This window comes from Mustela nigripes, chromosome 3, assembly GCF_022355385.1.
Source record: "Mustela nigripes isolate SB6536 chromosome 3, MUSNIG.SB6536, whole genome shotgun sequence".
Classification (NCBI taxonomy): Eukaryota; Metazoa; Chordata; class Mammalia; order Carnivora; family Mustelidae; genus Mustela; species Mustela nigripes.
The window spans coordinates 161,139,895-161,161,137 of NC_081559.1; the positions used below are offsets into that span (position 1 = coordinate 161,139,895).

At 39.0% G+C, this 21,243-nt stretch overlaps 1 protein-coding gene across 2 annotated transcripts in view; it reads right to left on the reverse strand.

Moving 5' to 3' along the window:
* Positions 1 to 17,307, reverse strand: part of RNF19A (ring finger protein 19A, RBR E3 ubiquitin protein ligase) — a 58,137-nt gene extending 40,830 nt beyond the window's left edge. The window contains exons 1-2 of one of the 2 annotated variants that reach the window (XM_059394931.1): positions 17,019 to 17,307; positions 7,923 to 8,197 (exon numbers count right to left, since the gene is read on the reverse strand). The gene's annotated coding sequence lies outside the window, so the exon portion shown is untranslated. The remainder of the gene's footprint in view (positions 1 to 7,922; positions 8,198 to 17,018) is intronic. The other variant, XM_059394930.1, reaches the window with a different exon arrangement.
* Positions 17,308 to 21,243: the final 3,936 nt, after the last annotated feature.

Here is a 21,243-nt window from a genome sequence, read left to right on the forward strand (position 1 = left end):
CCTAACACAATGTGTAACTTAGAGCAGATGCCTAATAAACTTTGGCTAAATAAATTATGATGCAAAATATACATAAGTGGAAATGAGGAACTGAGGATTCTATCCATATCTTTACTTCTAGTTTGCTATCAATGTACCATCCTTATCAAGAGATACAATCTTACTATACCCAGCTTTTTACATTGTGAAAAAATAAGAAACTTTATCCCAAGAGTGCTACAGGAGAAATAAAACATGTTAAGTATCTTGACACTATGTCACTTCAAGAATTATAGATTTAGGGGGCGCCTGGGTGGTTCAATGGGTTAGGGCCTCTGCTTTGGCTCAGGTCGTGATCTCAGGATCCTGGGATGGAGCCCCGCATCCCGCTCTCTGCTCAGTGGGGAGCTGGCTTCCTCTGCTCTCTCTGCCTGCCTCTCTGCCTACTTGTAATCTGTCTGTCAAATAAATAAATAAAATCTTTAAAAAAAAAATTTAGGATTTCTCCTAAAAAACATCTCCTAATCATAAACACTTCAATAGCATCTAATAGCTACCCACATGCCAAATTATTTAAAACTAATGAGAAGGTATTCTGGAAAGTAGAGGGCTGCACAAAAATGTTTACAGACAATAAATCACTTCCCGAGAGAAAATTCCTTTATACTCTTGATCTGTTTTTGCTTGTTATTCAGCTAAAATTAGGTTTCTTCTGTTACTTCTCGAAAAAGTTAAAATACAGAGAAAGTCCAAAAATTTTGTGTTGATGGTCTAATTACTAAGTATAAGAATAAAAAGTACCTACAAATTCTAATTTCAATTTTTTCAGATGTCTGACACCCAAATGTTCTACATCTATAAAAACCTGCATGTAAAGAAGGAATAACATTTATTAGCATGGAACAACATTTATTAGCACTGTGGAAGAGAACAGCTAAGTATAAAGTCATTTTCTTGTTTTTAAGTGAGGAGGAAGAGGCACAGAGATCCCCACCAGAGTTTCTATAGCTCACTGATTTTGGTTACTAGTGAAGCCTGAGCTATCTTATATTCAAGTGAAAGAATCAAGAAAGAAGATAAACAAGACTTTCTATTTTTGATGTTGTATTCTGTATTAAAAAGCGTAACAGGCTATTAAACTTCAGCAATACACACTTATGTTGTGAAGTTGGGAGAAGATGAGGAATAAAATACTTATTCATTTCAGTGGCTATGTATTTGCTATTATATGTGAGACCGGGAGACAAAGAGAGACATTTGCTTTGGTGGGCAAGATATCTACAGTATTTCTCACGTGTTTACAAGTCATTTGTATTTCACTTGCTATGTAATGGCCTAACCATATACTCATATCCCAATATTGGACTTTTCCTTACTCATGTGTAAAACTTATTTATATGTAAAAAAAACACTTGCTTTTATGTCTCAAAAAATATTTTTTAATTATACTTCATTTTATGGCAATTTTCCAATGCAGGTATTTCAAATTCACGTATCTTTCTCTTTATGACTTTTGGCTTCTATACCTGTCTCGGACAAGTCTTGGCTTATTCCAAGAGTGTATTTTTAAAATGCTCTCATGCTTCTTTTGGTACTTCTACAGCTTATCTTCTGGCTTAAATCTTTCATTCATTTCAATTCATTTTAAATGTCAGGAATAAGTGAGATCAAAATTTGATGTTTTCTAAATGGCTAGCCAGTTACCTCTTTCTCATCCACAACTCCCACCTATTTAATAAGCTACATCTTAGTATGAATTTTTGCTATCTAGGTGGTATGGGCTTCTAAAATAAGCTCTTGAAATAAACTACCAAACTGTTTTGTTCGAATCTGTATTCCCACCAGTCAGAAAGGTGCTTAGATCCTGAATTCTTACTAATATCCCATGTTTTTTAAATAGCATTTTCAGAGTGACAAAAAAGTACTTCAATTTCCATTTATTTGATTACTAAACAAATTCAACAATCTTCTTTATTTCTTCAATGGTTTATTTGACCAAATGGACCATGATTTTTTTTTTCCATTTTTACACTGGAACCTTAATGCTCTTTGATTTTAAACATACAATATTTACTTCCTAACATTTGCCCTTTAATTGTGGAACACTTTGAAGGTGTTTAAAATTTTTATTTAGTCACATCTTTTTTTTTTTTTAAAGATTTTATTTATTTATCAGAGAGAGAGGGAGAGAGAGCGAGTACAGGCGGACAGAATGGCAGGCAGAGGCAGAGGGAGAAGCAGGCTCCCTGCTGAGCAAGGAGCCCGATGGGGGACTTGATCCCAAGACGCTGGGATCATGACCTGAGCCGAAGGCAGCTGCTTAACCAACTGAGCCACCCAGGCGTCCCATTAGTCACATCTTTCAAGCTCTTCTTTGTTTCTCTGTAAATTCTTTGTTTCATATGCTTACAAAATCTTCTCAGAGGATGGAATCTATTTACCAATACAACTACCATTTTTTTGTAATCATTCCTTCTCCAGGATTCAAGTTTCACCTGAGGTCATTTCCTTTCAGTCTAAAGAGCATCCTATAGCATTTCTTGGTACGCAGGCCTCCTTGCAACGAATTCTCTCAACTTTTGTTTATCTGAAAAATGTCCCAATTTCACCTTCATGTTTTATGGATATTTTTGCTGAATTCAGAATTCCAGGTTGACAGCTTTATCCTTTTAGAACTTTAAACAGGTCATTCCATTGTCTCTAACCTTCATCATTCCTGGTTAAGTCATCCTTTTTTGATATTTTAATTCCTATGTTCCTAATGTGTCTCCCCGCCCTCCACCCTTTGGCTACATTCCATATTTTCTTTCAACCTGTGATATTCAGTAGTTTAAGATGTGCCTAGATGTGGTTTTCCCTGTGTTTATCCTGCTTGGGATTCATTTAACTTCTTGGATTTGAAACTGATTTTAATCTGAGTAAGTGATGGCAATTACTTTTTCCAATTTTTTTTTTAAAGATTTTTATTTTTAGTTATTTGACAGAGCGAGAGAAAGAGAGAGAGAGAGAGAGATCACAAGTAGGCAGAGAGGCAGGCAGAGGGAGAGGGTGAAGCAGGCTCCCTGAAGAGCAGAGAGCCCAATGCAGAGCTAGATCCCAGGACCCTGAGATCATGAACTGAGCCGAAGGCAGAGGCTTAACCCACGGAGCCCAGGCGCCCCTTTATCTGATCTGTTTCATCTCTCCTTCTGCCATTCATATGTTAGACAGTTTAATACTGTCCCATTGGCCATCGAGGCTCTGTTCATTTTTTGTAATGCTTCTGCATTCCTTAGATTGACAAATTTTTATTTATCTTCAAGTTTACCAATTCTACCTCTGGCCTCCCCAATCTGTTGTTAAATCCATTCAGTGACATTTTCATCTCAGACGTTGGACTTCTTAGTCCTAGAATGTCTATTCCTTTTTATAGTTTCCACTTCTCCACTGACATTACCCATCTGTTCAGTCATTATCATGCTCCTCCCTTTAAGTCATTGAAAATACTACAGATGCTTTTTAAAGTCTGCTAATCCTGCTAATATTAGCGTCTGCTACCATTTGGGGTAGATGATGTTGGCATAAAGTCATATTTTCCTGATTCTAGTAACTGTGCATTATAAACTGGATATTGTGGAAGATATGTTGTAGAGACTTTAGGAGTCTCTTATGATCTCGTGAAGAATGAGGAATTGTATTATACCTGGCAGTTAAAATCAATGGCTAATCAAGTTGGACTTGTGGATGCTTAGTTTACACTGGTTTATACTTTTTTAGCATGGGTCTTAAGAACATGTTTACCAAGACCCTTTAATTTGGTGGGAATCAAAAACCAAATTCTGTCCCCCTGCTGAGGATAGCTGCAGTATCTCTAGTCAGCATTTTCAGTCTTACAGCTGTTGTTTTCCATTGAGCTCAGCAGTATCTTACATTCACAATTCAGGGGTCACCTAAGTCTTGGGGTGGGGGGGTTAGTCATAGATTTTAAGGCTATCCTACTATAACTCCCTCCTTTCTGGAATTCATCAATTTCCAGCAATTCTGGCACTCTCAAACTTCATTCCTTGACACCTTAAACCAGTAAGACTCTGACTTTCTACCTGATTTCCAGCTGCCCTGTGCGGCATGGTCTTTTGCTCAAGAGTAAAGCTATATAAACTTTTAAAAATTTTTTTTAATCTGGCAGTTTTCCAAAGTATATCTTCAACTAGGTTCTGAGATATAGTATTGTTCAACCTGTATATGATGCTGTCATAAGAAATCTTAGCCTAACCTTAAGTATACATTATCTCTAAAATATAAATGCATACTGTACAGCTTTTAAAAACTGATCTTTAAAAGGTGTTATTGTATTTATAATACTTGCAACTGCAATGGCTTCAAGGAATACCTGAATTTATTAAACTTTTTGACTTTTTACTGTAAGTAACCTGTGTATTAATTCATTTAGTCTTTCAATAAATATGTCCAATGTCTATTGTGTGCCAGACATTCTCCTAGGTGGTATATATACAATACCAAGATAGAAATAGGCAAGGCCTCTGTTCTGTGGAATTTTCATTCCAGTGCATCTAAAAAACTGAACAAAGACATTTCAGACTATGTCTTCCCCAAACAATAATATGAGTGATTTTGCCAGGATCTACATTATAATAAAGTGATGCCCTTTTTTCATATGCATAATTTTGAAAGAAAAATTGATTTTACTTTTGGACATTATGGTAGTCCCATAAACTAAACAAATACTTATCAAAATCCATTTTAAAGCTTTCTTTTAAAAAACTACATATACCCTGACAGCAACTCTGCTTTTCATTGTAACAATGATTTTCTGACACCATAAATAGCTGACAATTTAAGTTATACAAAAAGGAATCACTGGTTATTTGACCATACAACATAGTATAGAGAACATTCATTTAGGTCACTGTGCATAATTTCAGGAACCTATACTGGTAAATAAATAGTGGGGGAAATCTTCAAAACCTGACTCATATCTTTGGTTCTACCATTCCTCTAGAGTTAAATAAAGGCTCCTAAGGCAGTGAGAAAAGAACTATCTTTCCATACTATCTCCTACAGGGAGAGCTGCAAATAACAACCTATCAAATTTAAACATGGCTAGGTACATTTTAATGTAGTAACTGACTACCAAAAACCAGAATTTAAAAACAAAAAACCAAAAAACCATAATTATCATAAGCCATCTTTTGATTGAACCACAACTGGAAGTGATATATTAAAAATAATGTGTCCAGGGTGCCTGGGTGGCTCAGTGGGTTAAAGCCTCTGCCTTCGGTGCAGGTCATGGTCCCAGGGTCCTTGGGATCGAGCCCTGCATCTGGCTCTCTGCTCAGCGGGGAGCCTGCTTCCTCCTCTCTCTCTCTGCCTGATTTCTCCACCTACTTGTGATCTCTGTCAAATAAATGAATAAAATCTCTAAAAAAAAAATAATAATATGTGTCCATATATAAGCTGATTTTGGCCCAAAGTAAACGGTGCTTTTGTAAATCTGAAACATCTCATTAAGATAAGTCTGAGGCATTTAATTTTCTTGGATTTTCATATATGGCTTTCTCTAAACAAAGGTAAACTACTAAAGTTCATTATAACAATGTTTGCTGTTACTCAAAAAGATTATTTAAATGTCTAAAGTTTTTTTTTTTAAGTTATGGCATTCATTTTTCCAATGTCAAATTTGAAAATGCCATATTTTCCTCTAATAAATCTATCCCCAATATAGCTGCCAAATTCAGCTATCAGAGCAGTGCAGGTTCTGGACCTAGTTCTTGCTGCCCAAATAATACTGAGGCACACACTTATAAAAACTCTAAAATATTAAACATCTCTTTATACTATGTGTGTTAAAGTAAAAATATAATAGGCACTACAATACATATTTGGAGAAGAGTAAAAATGCTTAAAAATAACAGCTAATACATGGATAAGCTTCAAAAAAATCCATGAAATCTCTAAAATGGTATACTAAATAGTGCATAACTGTACATTCTATGGACAGAATCCATAACTTTCAAGAGAGTCCCCAAGGAGTCTAAACAAAAGGTTAACAGCTACCGCTGAGATATTGGAATTTAATTTGCCAGTAGATGTTAACATCAGTTTCTGTAAATTTTCTGCTCTTGGTAATTCATATCAGAATGATATTCTTATCTATACTAACTGTTAACTCAGTTAGAATTCACTTGTATCCCGTTAAGGTTTGAAGCTGCAGTTATTTCCAAAAGAGTTAAGTTTTGGAGAAGGTTAATAGCAACTTCTTTCAAGACATGTCTCCAAAGGCAAAGGAAACAAGCAAGAATGAACTTTGGGGACTTCATCAAGATTAAAAGCTTCTGCAAAGCAAAGGAAATAGTCAACAAAACAAGGAGGCAACCCACGGAATGGGAGAAAATATTCACAAATGACACTACAGACAAAGGGCTGATATCCAGGATCTATAAAGAACTCCTCAAACTCAATGCATACAAAACAGATAATCTTGTCAAAAAATGGGCAGAAGACATGAATAGACACTTCTCTAAAGAAGACACACAAACGGCTAACAAACACATGAAAAAATGTTCACCATCATTAGCCATCAGGGAGCTTCAAATCAAGACCATGTTGAGATACCACCTTACACCAGTTAGAATGTCCCAAATCAACAAGACATTGTTGACAACAAGACAATAAACAAGTATTGGAGAAGATGTGGAGAAAGGGGAACCCTCTTACACTGTTGGTGGGAATGCAAGTTGGTGCAGTCACTTTGGAAAACAGTGTGGATATTCCTTAGGAAATTTAAAAAAAGAACTACCCTATGACCCGGCAATTGCACTACTGGGTATTTATCCCAAAGATACAGATGTAGTGAAAAGAGCCGTCATATGACCCCAGTGTTCATAGCAGCAATGTCCACAATAGCCAAACTGTAGAAAGAGCCAAGATGCCCTTCATCAGACGGATGGATAAAGAATATGTGGTCCATAAACACATATCCATATCAGAATGGATAAAGAATATGTGGTCCATAAACACAATGGAATATTACTCAGGCATCAGAAAGGATGAATACCCGACTTTTGCACCCATATAGATGGGACTAGAGGAGATTATGCGGAGTAACATGAGTCAAGCAGAGAGAGTCAATTATTATGGTTTCACTTACTTGTGGAGCATAAGGATAACACAGAGGACATTGGGAGAAGGAGAAGAGGAGTGAGTTGGGGGAAACGGGAGACAAACCGTGAGAGACTGTGAACACTGAAAAACACGCTGAGAGTTTTGGAAGGGCTGAGGTGGGGGCTTGGGTGATCTGGGTACTAAGGAGAGCACATATTGCATGGAGCACTGGGTGTGGTACATACAATGAATCTTAGAACGCTAAAAAAAAAAAAGTTTTGGGGAAGGTTAAAAAACAACTCTCATCCCTAAAACAAATGTCTCAGGTTCATAATGGAAGAATAAACATGAGGCATGTATATGGCCTAAAATAATCTATCCCATGTTTTATATAAAATTATACAAATAATGAATATTATAAACTAAATTAATATTGTAAACTAAAAGGGCAACTGATTATTAATATGTATATAAAGGTATTATAATGCTACTACATCTTCTTCACTTAAAATGGCAATTACCACTGGAAAATGTTTTTATCATTCCTCGTAAAGTAAATCAATGACAATATCTCTTTTTAAAATGTAATGGACACAGAGGTAAAATATTTGCTGTCCAATAAGAAAGAATCAGCAGTGGTGCTAGAAATACAATCTAAATGCCTTTCAATTATTTGAAGGTCTCCTCAGAAACATGAGCATATTATATGCAGCTCTAAGGAAATCTGGATTCTATTTATTGCTACCAAGTGGTTTTGTGGCTTTGGTTCAGTAACCACCTCTCTGTACCATCTGTAAAACAGGGAATACACAACTGTAGCAGTAATGAGGTTATGTACTCACCTGTTTCATTTTTCTCCCAAGCACATAGGAGGACCACATTTTCCATTCCATTTGCTGCTACATGCAGCCATGGATCTAGTCCTGACCAATGCAATGATGTATGCTCCTTCCAGGACTGGTCCCTAAATCTTCCTTTCACATATCCTTTGAGCTCTCACTCTTCATCACTGGCTTGTTGAATGTAGTAATTCTAGTGGTGACTCCAAGCAGGCCACAGGGGCAACTGAGTCACAAGACGGAAGGAATGTGGATACTGGATTCATCCACATGGTTCTCTGTGTGAGAAATAAAGTTTTACTGTGCTCCACCGTGAGATTTTGGGGTTCTCTGTTTCAGATACAATTATCTTAACCTACCTTAGTGGGGGGAAATAAAATGAGGTAAAAAATTTAGAGTAGCTTGGGGGGGATTTTTAAATATTATACATATGTGGGGTAATGACAAGAACTTTTTATCCAGAAACTAAGGCATGGATTTTGGATTCACAAGTCTGGGTTCAAGCTCAGCCTCTGACACTTACTATGCTATGGGACACTGAGTTAAATTACTAATACAGTTTTTTCAACTACAAAATAGGAGTAATAATAATAATACCTACAGCCCACCAGATTATTATTAGGATTAAGCGAAATAAAATATACAAAGAATGCAGAATAGGGTATGGCACTTTTAACTACTTTACAAATACTAGCCAAACTATTAAAAATATTTAAGAAGATGGCACAAGTCTAACTAAACCACCTACTGAATAAAACTGTTGGAAAGATTATCATATTTAAGGTTAGTAATAAAACAAACTGATGGTTCTGAGAGGGCTTTTCTAATAGAATCAGAAAAATTAGTCACGTGGAAGTTTGGAATACATCATTATAGTACATTAATTTCTCTAAGGCAAATATGAATGTTTTTAGTCTTATGTTTATACAGCTACAAACCTACCTCAAGTGGTCTAGCACATATTTTAAAGATTCTATTTAATTGTCAGAGAGAGAGAGAGCGCACACGCGCACATGCACAAGCCCACCAGGCAGCTGGAGAAGCAAATTTCCTGCTAAGCAAGCAGCCCATGCAGGGAGCCCAATGCGGGAGTCTATCCTAGGACTCGGATCATGACCTGAGCCAAAGGCAGACACTTAACTGACTGAGCCACCCAGGCGTCCCGTGGTCTTTCCAATATTAAAAATGGATTAGGGGTGCTCGGGTGCTTCAGTGCGTTAAAGCCTCTGCCTTTGGCTCAGGGCTTGATCCCAGGATACTGGGATCAAGACCCCACATCAGGCTCTCTACTCAGCGGGGAGCCTGCTTCTCTCTCTCTCTCTGCCTGCCTCTCTGTCTACTTGTGATCTCTCTCTCTCTCTCTCTGTTAAATAAATAAATAAAATCTTTAAAAAAATGGATTACAAATTTTGATTCAACTATTTAAAACTGTATGAGGTGAGGGTAATTCAAACAGATCATTAACATAGGCAAGTACAGTTTCCAGCAAGTTTTTTTTTTTTTTAAAGATTTTATTTATTTATTTGACAGAGAGAGACCAAGCAGGCAGAGAAGCAGGCAGAGAGAGAGAGAGGAGGAAGCAGACTCCCTGCCAAGCAGAGATCCCGATGTGGGACTCAATTCCAGGATTCTGAGATCACAACCTGAGCCGAAGGCAGAGGCTTAACCCACTGAGCCACCCAGGCGCCCCATCCAGCAAGTTTTTAAGAATGATTCAAATATACTATTTTGAGCTCTGTCCTTTAGTTTCTACAATTCCACAGAAAAAGAAACAAAGTTCAGAGCATACTATTCCCATATTCCCATATTCCATAACCCTCTCCAAAGAGGGTTCTTAAACAGCTTCACAAACATATACCTGCCACATTCACCTCCTGAAGCCTATTCTTGATTGGGATGTAGAACAGAATGGTACTTTGTGGTTTTAATAATACTCATTAAAACTACTATTTACTTAATCTATTACAAAAAGAAAGCTGATGCAGAAAGCAAAAGCCTTATTCATTCCATTTTTCCAAAAAGAGAAAGATTAAAAACATTTTGGCTGCCTCATGCCAGGCCTTCTTTGTTCAGAAGGACAAACCAACAGGTAAATAGGAAAGCATAATGCAAAATCCTGGGCATGACAGAGTACTCAGAAACATTCAAAATGCCACACATGATGGAATGCTTAGAGAAATTCAAAGGTTTTTAAATAGGTTTTAAAAAAGATATCTAGTTGCCAAAAATTTTTTGAACTGGTTAAAATATTTATTGCTACAGATTAACAGAAGGGTAATACTAACCTCATCTGAAATCTTAGCCACATCTATCTACTTTTCTGAATTTCAGTTTCCTTATTTACAAGTTGAACCAGATGATGTCAAAGGTCCCTTAATTCTAAAAGACTAAAATTCAGGGTGTCTGGCTGGCTCTGTTGGTTGAGCGACTGCCTTCAGCTCAGTTCATAAATTTTGAGTCCCTGGATGAGTCCTGCATCAGGCTTCCTGCTGAGCAGGGGGTCTGCTTCTCCCTCTGACCTTCCCCCTCATGCTTACTGGCTCTCATTCTCTAATAAATAAATAAAATCTTTAAAAAAACAAAAAGACTAAAATTCCAATTACAAATGCATAGTTTTAATATACAGCATACTTTAGAGTTAAAAGTGGATAATTTAGATTTTTCTGAGACAATTTTGTTTTAAAAAATCTCCAAATTCTCTAAAATGTTAGTATGTTCTTTTGTAAATCCAGTGGAATGAGTATAATCTTTGCCTTTTTGGTAGTCTTCTTCTGAGACCAAATACGGAAGCACATATGTGACTGATCCAGAATTACTAAGTTGAACTGAAAGTCAGGATATAAACCTTTTCTTGGCTTTACAACTCTCCCAGAATGACTGTGCTTCACTCTTTTTCCCTATCAAATAAGGGAAAATGTGCTATCATCTATTTCACTGGATTAGTATTAAAGTATATTTTTGAAAGTATATTTTTGAATCCTGAACTCAGACAAGAGACTTTTTTTCCCCATTGGTAACTTGTCATAGCAAATCTAAGTATAAAAACAAAAGAAAGAAGTTCCCATGAGACTACTGCATATGAAGGTCCTGTTACTGCCCACACTGGAATCAGTTACAATGAATAAATCAATACAAAATGCTACTGTAATAGGAAGAATCTGGAAAGGTGAGTAGGTCCACTGCAGCACCAGATTTTAAATCTCTGATCTACATAAATACTGCCTAAACTAATCTATCCTGCAGTTTTTGTTTACATGAATAACCAACACTTCTTAAATAGGCATTCTTAAAAATAGTGAAATAAAGTCCTTCGGAAAGAGGGTTAGGGACTGATCAGTGGGTGTGAAAGGGGGAAATAAAACAACCATTTAGAAAAGCCTATCATCACAAGATAGATTATGTATAGCACAACGACTAATTCTTTCATCCAAATCAGGTTACCTGGTAAGCAGTTACACATAGCCAAATCAAACAGATGTCTCCTTATGGCAAGCAATACCGTTTAAAAAAACAAAACAAAACAAAATTTTTATTACGAATGACTATCCTTTGGCTTTTTACATAAACATAATATACTTTACTAATGTCCTTAGCAAAAACTTGTGGCACCACGTAGTAGATTGGTGGTCCTCAAAAGTTATGTTCCCATTCATGTCTGGAACCTGTTAATAATACCTCAGAAAAATTTTTAGTAGTTAACTTAGAATCACCAACCTGGAATGATTTGTGGAGATAAGATAGGAGTCAGGCCTTGAAAGAAGAGGACCTTAGATAAGTAGGGAAAATGGAAAAGGGTATTCCAGGCAGAGATAAAAGGCCTATGAAAAGTCATGGGGGTGAAACTAAGGATGTTTTATTAACGTATTTACCAAACAGATCAACTGGCTTCAATGTTGAGCCCCCCCCCCCCCCCAGAATGGTGAGAGAATAAGGTTAGCTTGTGAAAGGTTTTGAATGCCATGAAAATTTGAAATTTATCTGTAAGAAGCAAATGAAGATTTGTAAACAAAAAGACTTATGTGATCATTCAGAAACCAGGTGATTAATGAAATTTCAGTCTGGGAAGATAAGAGAAAGTGGTTTGAAACTTTGGCTCTACCACATTAGCTGTGTGGATAATTCTTTAGACCAGCACAATCCAACAGCACTTCCTGAAATGATAGAAATATTCTAGACCTGCACTGTCCAATACGGTAGCCAGTAGTCGCATATGGCTATAGAGTATCTGAGACATAACTGGTACAACTGAGGAAATGGATTTAAAATTTTTTTTAATGTTAACTAATTTAAACTTAAATAGCCTCATGTATCTAGTGATGACACATTGGACTGAGTAGCTCTACACTATAGTTCTCTCACTTATAAAATGGAGAGGTTAAATTAGAACACTAGTGTCACTAGGATAAGTTCCACAGCCAAATCAAGTTGGTGCCACATTCCAAGAAAATAGTAAATGAGTATTCGAGTAGATGCACCTGAACATAACTAGAGCAATTCCAGGTTTGTAACCTTGTCATTTCACTCTTTGTATCTCTGTAATTAATTTAAGAGATGCCCTCTGTCTCCTGATTAGTGATTTTTCAAATTGGTCTTTAGGTTGATATTTCCTAGGAGTCTATGGTTAAATATCTAATGAATCTAATTTAATAGAACTTCTGTGGAAAGGAACAAACATTTCATGCAAAATGCCCCTAGATGTATGCTGTTCAGTATAAATATGTACTGGATCAAAAACTTAGTATGAATAAAAGAATGTAAAGTCACTCAATATATGCTGAAACGGTAATATTTTGGATACACTAGATTAAATAAAATATATTACGAAAATTAGTTTCATCTGCTTCTTTTTACTTTTAATTTAGCTAGTAGAAAAATCTTTAATTACTTATGACTCACATTAGACTTCATTAATAATGACAGCCCTGCTGTAGAGAGTTATGAAATAGATACCTTACATTACACATATTCAGTTAGTACATATTTATTCAACATCTATTATTGTCAAGCTTTATGCTAAATGCTGAGACCTTAACAGTGAACAAAGAGAATGGTCCCTGCCATAATTTTTAAATTATCTCCTATACTTCTAATGCACATTTCACATATATTATCACATTTGTAATAATGCATAAGGATAATTTAATTTTAGAATAATTTACCATATGGGGGAGCAAATGCCAATACTTGACTTAGAAATGACAGAATATAAAGCATAAAGACTCACACTAATGGCTGTCTATTTTTGTAATACATACTATATAATGTTTATCTGGAAGCCTAATACTATCACATTCCAACAGCTTCTTCCAGTTTCTTGATGCCTCCCTCTAACTAGTTTGCTCCCTCTTTATGGCTCACCTCTCCCAGACTGTCTCTTCAACTGGCAACCTGCCTGCTAATCATATTACAGCAGGGTTATTTATACTTTCAGGGGTCTACAAAGAAGGAAAGACGTTGAAAATGTAAAGTGTACATAATTTTAGGCAGCCAACTCCTGTTTTTTGGATCCAAGACTGAGATTTGAAGTTTCTTTTGGGTTTAAAACTTGGGTGATTTCTGTAGGATTTCACTTCATACTTAAAAGCACAAATTTACTTGAGAGCTAAAACAACTCATTAGTTTTGTCCCACTGAGGCGTTCACATAAGAAAACTTTACCAAATAGGACTTCTAAAATGAATTAACTAGTGGTATTTTATCTAGCAAATGATTTTCAAAATAAAATACTAGGTAACATCAATAGGTCAAAAATATGTATGTTTTTAAGGCTAATGGCATTGCTTTCAAGAAACTATTACCAATAAACTAAATGCTCAAGTTTATAGACAGCTACAAAGAAAGCAAGAAAAACAAACCTACTTTATCAAAAGGTGGTAATTTTTCCCACTTTAATAGAGAAAATATTACTGACATATGATAGCTATTGAGAAACAAATGAAGTACCCAAGTTTCAAACACCCAAAGTGATCTCACTGCCTTTTTTGGTTTAAGTCTACCACCATCTGAAATACAGATGTGGTGAGCAAAGGAATTATTATCCCTCGGTCTATTGCTGTGCAGGTGTGGTTACATACGTAGTTGTTTCAATGTTATGCATCTTCTACGAGCAAACAAAAAACTATTATGACATTTTTTTTTAAGCTAAAGAAAATAATAATTACTCATTGGGGGAAAAATGCCTAAGGAAAATAGAGCTATTTTCCATAAATAATCAAATTAGCACTTTGCTAAAAAGGAGTGAAATCAAAATCTTTAAATGAAAGTAATTCATACAGGATCATGGGTCCTTTTAATCATTAAACTACTAGTGCTAACATGCCAAATACAATGCAATTAAATATAAGTTGACAAATTCAACTTTTCTTTGGTCTTCAACCCCAAATGGCCTATTTTTCATATGGGCCTCAAACAAAAGAGCATAAAGCTTAGTGCAAAATCAGTCTGCATTTGACAATCGATTGGCACTTGTTAGTAGCATCAGGAAAACAAGTAACAATTCCCTAAAATTTCCTTTATAACCTGAAGAGAGAATATAAGGAGACAATTCAGATGTAAATGTAACAAAATTTATCTGCTCCCCCCCCTTACTCTGTGCCCAGCACTAGACCAGGGTCTTTTTACACGTTATCTCAACTATTTGTCCTCCCCCCTCCCTCCTTGATAAATTCAGAAAACTACATTTTTCAATCCTCAGTGCCCTTCAGATTAAAAAAGCAAAACAAAGCTGGGAGAGTGGGAGATGATTACAAACCAAAGCATTTCTGTGATAAACCTAAATGTTTAAGGCTAAAATCAGAACCTGCCATAATACTATACAAGAGAGTCTTTCACATGCTAAAAAACTTTGCTTCAAATTACCTATATTTAATTCTATCTAATAACCCTATGATAGTATAGGTATCATATACCTATAACAAATAGTATCTTTCAATCTGATCTCACTAAAGAGAGGGGGCTCCAAGGGTCTTACATTCACAACTGGAAAAATATTACTTTATGACCTTCCCTACTTCAAATTTATGAAATACGTTTATTTGCAACTAAGATGCTGAGGTATCTTTAAAAACAGATACTAATCTAGTACCTTCCATACATTAGGTAGAAAAAAATATGGTTTCATTTAGTCAAGTAAAAAGGCACCCCAAATTCTACAAATCGCCAGGAAAATTTCAAAAAGAAATTTCAACACTGGTTAGATAGTAAAATGGACTGTTCTTTATTTAAGCTAATGATCAACTGAGGCCCTTCCCAAAATGAAACAACAATATTTTAAGTAGCCACTATCTGGAGACTTGGGTTGTGTTTCAACTCTTAAAACACACGGCAGTTTTTAAAAAGTTAATCTTACTGGACTCCTCCTGGAAGTCAACAATATTGAAAAAATATTTTAACATTAGTTGCCAAGTGTAATTTTTTCCCCCTCAGAAAGACACGTTGGGGTGACATTAAAATAGTTTCCATGGAGGCATGAAATTTAAACTTGCTATATTGTATACAATAAAAAAGAGTACTAAACAAAGAAAAAGGACCTTTTGCTGTTGTTGTTGTTGCATAATGTAATTAAGTCCCAAGACTTAATTCCAAATCTTTACCATGGAATTCCAAATAGCAAAAAAAAGAACATTTGAAAATAAGAGTTAACAATAGATCATCGCCATTTTCGACACAGAGAGAAGTATTTACATTTTAATTCAGTCCAGTCAGTTGGGTGTTAAGGAAGCATAAAAAGGCAAATACGGTAATAGCTTGAATTATAAACAGACGTGGAAGGCTGCCTATTAAGATGGTTAATGGCAAAACTGAAAATGAAAACAAGGCATACCGTCATACTTCGTGTAACCAAGAGTCAAGGAATCTAGGTTAAAATAATAAAAAATGAATAAGACAGCCATGTTCTTACAAAAAGAAAAAAAAGTAGAACGGAAAGAAAAGATCACAAACATTTTAAGGCAACCATGGGGAAAGACTGCTTTACGCCTCCACTGTTTACTAACATTTAAAACTAGCATTTCTAGTCAACACCTGGGTTTGAAAGTAGCAGCACGGAAACATTGTCTTTTCCAACGTAAACCCAACAGAACATTCTGCAACGTTCTGAATAGTAAACATTAACCAGAATAAAGCATCGTTCGCGTATTTCCACCTTTAAGGACCAATGGGAAAAAATTAAGACCTTTTTTTTCTCCCATATATAGCCTTGGCGCCCCTCTCTCCCCTCTTTTATTTATTGCCCTTGTCGCGGGGCTAATGAACCCTAAACTTCTTTTTCTTTTTCCCATTAATGGCAATGGGGAGGAAGAGCAACGAGAGAGGAAAACCCAAATGACAGGGAAAACGAAATTAAAAATCGTGGCATTTCTTGCTGGGTGAAGGCTAGGAACACCCTGAGGGTTTAGCAAGAGAGACGATCCTGGGTAGACCCCTCTTAAAGCACCCTTTAACTAAAGCAACACCATTTTTCGTCTGTTTAATTTCTGCTTTTGAAGGGGATGGCAGTTCTCCCCGAAGAATCTTCCCGGGTGCATGCCACCCATTCCCCAGAGCCCCCTGCAGCAGGGATTGGGGGCTCTCGCCCCAGGTCTGAATTTGCAGCGAGGCCCGGGAATCGGTCCCGTTAGAGCCGATTTCACCCATCAGGAATGCGCTCCACCCCCGCCGCCTCCGCGCGGCGGCCGCCCTCGGTGTCGGCTGCTTCGGCGGCCCGGGAAGTGCTGCCGGGGAGCGCCGCCTCGGCCCGTCACAACACTGCTGGGTTGGCCGCCGACTCCACAGACTGCCCCGGCCGGGAGGGCAGAGCTCGGGGCGGATCCCACGCTCAGGCTCAGCCTGCGCGGCCCAGGGGGCGCCAGCGCCGGGTCCGGGCTGTGAACGCGAAACCAGCCAGCGGCCTGACCCCCAGGACCAGGACCGACCCCCGCCCCGGCCCCTACCCCGGGACCCGGCCCGAGAGGGGGCGCCTTTCCCGTGGGATTTCTGAATCCATTTCCGTCCCGGGGAGGGGCGCGAGGGCAGCGGCCGTGCCGGAGCGCCTCGAGTCGGAAACGGGAGCCGCCCCTGTCCTCCCGCACCCAGGCGCAACCTCCACCCGCGCCGACCGTACCTTCAACTCCTCAGAGCGGCGGCGGGTGCCGGAGTGCGGGAGAGGAGGCCCATCTCTCAGCGGCGGCGGCAGAAGCCGAAGGAAGTACGGAGGAGGGCTCCTCAGACCCGCCGAGACGCCTCTCAGCTGGGGCGGGGGGAACGCAGAGGAGGGGTCCCGACCGCCGCTTTCCCGAACTCCTCCTCCGCAGTTCTGTCTTGACGGCTGTTCCCGGGAACCAGCGCCCCAACTGCCATTCTCCCCCTCCTTCAGCCCCCGCTGTCTCCGCCTCCTCCTCCCACTCCTTCCTCCCGCCCCCGGCCCACCCCGCCCCGCCCCGCCCCGGCGCGCCGCCCGCGTGCCGTGCGTCATGGCGTCACGCCCAGCGGGTCCGCCGCGGGCGGCTCTGGGACGCTGTCGTTCGCTCGCGCACGTTCGGCCTGGCGGGTCTTGGTGTGTCCCGCCTGCGACCGGGCGGCTGGGCGGACAGCGCCCCGCTCGTCCCTTACGCGGTCGAGTCAGCCGCCCTTTCTGCCCCTCGGCAAGCAGCACTTCGCCCCGAGCGGGCGGGGCTGTGGAGCAGGTGTCGCCTCCGAGGATGGGTGGTGTGGCCGGAGCTGCTCCGGACGTGGTGGTAGATGCTGGACTTGAGGACCCTGGCTCTTGGCATCCCGCACACCATTTATGACTCGTTTCTTTGTGTTCTCACGGTTCACCTGTTAGGTTGGTAACCCCAGGGAGGGCAAAGCCGGGATGTTGCTGCGAGTTTCTTCTCCCCTCCGCGTGGAATTGTCTTCCCCCAGGGTGACGGCGCTCCCACCCTTTGGTTCTTAGTTTTAAGAGACCCCATTCTTCCGCAGGGGCTGCTAGCAGCAGCGCTTCACCACCGTTTAACACCCTGTGTGAGCGTGCAGAGAATATCTGCCCCTCGCCTCTTCTCTTCCCCCCGCATCGCTTACTTTCACAAAGTCGCTTAAGTATTCAGAATTCATCCTTTAGTACTTACTGATACATTCTGAATTACTTGAATCCAGCTTTATGTGTTCCAGCCCCTTCTTATCCTTTAAGCCAGTCATACCTCCCCTTTGAATTTTTTAACCTGCCTCTGGTTTAGTATCAGTTCTTTTCAGTGCATAAACTGAATAAACTGAATAAACATAAACTGAATAAACATTCAGTGCAGACCGGGTTAATTCCTTCATAGTTGATGTCAGGATTAAGAGTCACTCTTCCCTGGAATACTGAGAAACGGAATGTGATGGATGCTGGACAGAATGTCCATTTGCCATCTGTTACTTAACTAAATATATCATCCTATCAATCCTTGTTTTAGAGCGTCTGTCTAATTTAAATTAGAAACAAACCAAGGAGCCATGGTCTTCCAGACAGTACTTGGTATCTTTGGTAACCCAGTAAATGTTTACCAATTAGAAAACTAAACAAGCTAAGCAGTTTAGGTCCAAGATTTTTTGTTTTTGTTTTTGTTTTGTTTTGTTTTGTTTGCTTTTTTGTTTTGTTTTTTAACCACAAATCTTAAAGGAAATCATTATGGGTATGTTTATTTTCATTTATTGGAAATTTTAAAGCTGTTATGCACTCCTTTAAATCCTACTTGAGGGGCACCTGGGTGGCTCAGTGGGTTAAAGCCTCTGCCTTCGGCTCAGTTCATGATCCCAGGGTCCTGGGATCGAGCCCCGCATCAGGCTCTCTGCTCAGCGGGGAGCCTGCTTCCTCCTCTCTCTCTCTGCCTACTTGTAATCTCTTTCTGTCAAATAAATAAATAAAATCTTAAAAAAAATAAATCTTATTTGAAAGCTGCCTACAATTTAATAAATGGGGTACTTTGTACCAATAGTACAAAAATAGTATAAGTTAAATGGATTTATGGAACTTGTTCATACATAATATAATCCTTAAGACTATTTCAACATGTTGAACATTGCAGAACAGATGGGACATTGGCTTGGAAGGAGGTTTTGAGGAAAGAGGCTATGTGAAGTGGAAACAGGTCTTGTACTCTGTACAATTGTCATCTTTTCCAGAGATTCCTTTTCCTGCTGTCCTCTTGAAAACTAGAGGGATTTCCTACTCTTCACTGAGGCAACATAGATCTGTTAAAAACAACAACAGCAAATATCTGTTGAACATCTCCACTTGGATTCCCACAGGTACATCAAACTCAGCCTGCCCAAGACACAATTTCTCTTTTCCTCAAAACTTGTGTCTGTCATTCACCCAGACCCAAGCCAGAAATCTAGGATTCTTCCCAAGTACCCCTGGTTCAGTCACTTCCAATTCATAATCAACCTTAAGCTCTGTTAAATATCCCTGTACTCTCTCTTCTATATCCCCGTCCTCCTGCCTTTAGGGCAGTGATTCCCACTTTGCACATCAGGATCCCCTGAGGAGCTTTGAAAAAAATCCTGATGCCCAGGATGCCTCCATCAATTAAGTCAGAATCTCTGAGGATTCAAGATTTAAAACAAACAAACAACAACAAAAAACCAACAGTAAACAAAAAAACCCTCTCGTGATTCTAATGCATAGCCACGGTTGAAAACCACTGCTAGGGCCTCATCATTTCTCACCAGATTACTGGAAGATCATAATTGGCCTCAGGTGCCTTGATTTTTGGCAGCATTCTTCTTTCTTTCCCTACTCTCTTCTTATTCATTCAGAATCAATTTAATAAATATTAATTGAGTGCCTTAGTATGTGTGTGTGTGTGTGCGTGAGGGGGAAGGGGTTTGAGTTTCCCAGAAACTGGGAATACAACAATGAAAAAGTCAGACCTTGTATCCGGTCTCATAGAGCTTATGGTGTGGGGGAGTGGGGTGGCACAGTTGGAAAAGGCAGAAAAAAACAACAAATAAAGGAAGTAAATTTACCTTCATGACATACAGAAACCTGGGAGAACGTTACCTTAGTTTATACTAAGGTCTCAAACTAGAATCTACCTCAAACTAAAAGTCTCAAACTAAAGTCTACCTGCTCTGACATTTGAGCTGGGTTCTACAAGACAAGAAGAAGGCAAACAAGTTAAGGGGTGGGGAAGGTAGAGGGAACAGCAGGTGCAAATGCCCTTGCAAGACAAACTTCCCAAGTTCAAGTTAGCTAGAGGCTGAAGCATAGTGAGTAAAAGGGAATATACCACATGGGGTTACAGAGGTATGAGGAAGCCAGATTATTTAAGACATTCTGAGATCATGATAAAGAGAATTCTAAATGATTGGTATGATGTGTGGCTAGATAACAGATTTTTAAGTGGAGTGACACCTTATTTATCTCTGGAAAGGATCACTCTGGTTGCTCTGGGGATCAGATTGTGGCAGAACAAGAGTGGAAGAAGGAGATTAGTTTTGAAGCTACTTCAAGAATCCAGGAAAGAAATCATAGTTCTTCAGACTAAGGCGGAGACAGAAAAGAATGGTTTTGGTATTTGTGTTGGAGGCAGAATTGGTAAGACTTGCTTAGAATAAAGGTAGGAAATGGACTAAAAATGCAGCTACTCTTTACTGAATACATGTTACCTGGAAGGCACTGTTCTAAGTGCTTTAAGTATTAAGCCATTTAATTATTGTAGGAGTCCCAAAAGATAGGTACTATTTTTAAAAAAAAGATTACCTAGTTATTTGACAAAGAGAGAGAGAGCGCGCACACAAATGGGGGAAGTGGGAGAGTGAGAAGCAGACTCCCTGCTGAGCAGGGAGTCAGGACCCTGGGATCATGACCTGAGCTGAAGGCAGATGCTTAACTGACTGGGCCACCCAGGCACCCCAAGATCAGTACTATTTTTATCCCATAAACAAATTAGGATCCAAGGCTTGAGAGGGTAAGTAATTTGCCCAAAGTTAAATAGTTGGTAAGTGGCATAGCTTGGATTTGGACCACACAGGCAAGGTAGTCTGGCTCTACAGTTCATACTCTTTCTCTACCCCAACCATAAGCCCCCTCCACTGGTGTCACAAAGTGAAATTTTCAGCCTCATTAAACTACTTACAATACTGCAAATCTTTTTTTCTTTTTCCCTTTCTCTCCTCCCTCTCTCTTACAGATGAGCATTTCCTTTTCTTTGTACATGCTGCTTCCTCTGCCTAGAATTCCCTCTCCCCTTCTCTGCCTGGCTCAATCTAATGACCTTTGCTGATCCTTGCAGGCTAGGTTAAACCCATCTTCTCTGTGCATACCTCCAAAATTTTCTATGTAAGGTGCATCGTTAGTGTTTGTAGGTCTTTCCCACTAGATT